Source organism: Trichechus manatus, unplaced genomic scaffold, assembly GCF_000243295.1.
Source record: "Trichechus manatus latirostris isolate Lorelei unplaced genomic scaffold, TriManLat1.0 scaffold00002, whole genome shotgun sequence".
Lineage (NCBI taxonomy): Eukaryota > Metazoa > Chordata > Mammalia > Sirenia > Trichechidae > Trichechus > Trichechus manatus.
Genome location: NW_004443938.1, coordinates 4,395,630 through 4,396,419, shown reverse-complemented (window position 1 = coordinate 4,396,419; position 790 = coordinate 4,395,630). Strand labels below are relative to the sequence as shown.

The following is a 790-nucleotide window of genomic DNA, read 5'->3' as shown; positions in this document are numbered from 1 at the left end:
TATTTTTCTGAAAAAAATATAAGAAAATGGCAGTTGTCTGTTGACACGCAGGATAAACACATTTCTCCTAACTAAAATAAAAAAAACCTGATCTATCAGACCTCATTTCCCACTACCTTCCTTTTTCTAAAGTACAATCTGTGTTACTGAATCTCCGCATCCCGTGTACTGAGTATCTGCAGCTATGGAAGGCAAGGCTCAAGTGGGCTGATAACAGTGGGCAGCTGCCAACATTCAGAGGGGGAATCAGAGAGAAGGGTGACAGCTTACTCAAGTTCAGAATGTTTACATTTAAATACTTCATCTCAGTTAGAAAGTAACTTACTTCCTTTTAGGAAGAAAGTCAGAGTCAACAAAAAACACAAAGAATATTCTAATGTGAAAATATAATTTATGAATTTGCGTAAAAGACAATTAAAGGAACAGAAACAACACCATGAAATTCGAACAGACTCACCTTGCATATGGGATGTATGATAAACTGTACCTGGAAGAGAAATTCAAACGCAGTGAAACTTTACCTAAGGACGTTTTTCTTTAAGCAAACGGCCGTGTTCTATCCCTAACACAGTGTTATAAGTCCTCATATTCGAACACCAGCAGCACGATACTGGACAGTGGTTCTCAAAGTGTGACCCGACACCAGCAGCAACAGCCTCGCCTGGGAACTTGTTAAAATGCAACTCCAGCCCCAGACCTCCTAAATTAAACTCTGTTATAACAAACTTCCTAGGGGACTGCGATGGCTGCTACAGTGTGATCTTGTTATCATAAAAAGGTTGCTTATTTC

The 790-nt window shown here is 39.4% G+C and overlaps 1 long non-coding RNA gene across 1 annotated transcript in view; it reads right to left on the bottom strand.

Annotated features, from left to right (window-relative positions):
- Window positions 1-492, bottom strand: part of LOC111820018 (uncharacterized) — a 2,429-nt gene extending 1,937 nt beyond the window's left edge. The window contains exon 1 of the long non-coding RNA XR_002823584.1: window positions 458-492. This is a non-coding gene — a long non-coding RNA (uncharacterized LOC111820018). The remainder of the gene's footprint in view (window positions 1-457) is intronic.
- Between the last annotated feature and the right edge of the window lie 298 nt (window positions 493-790).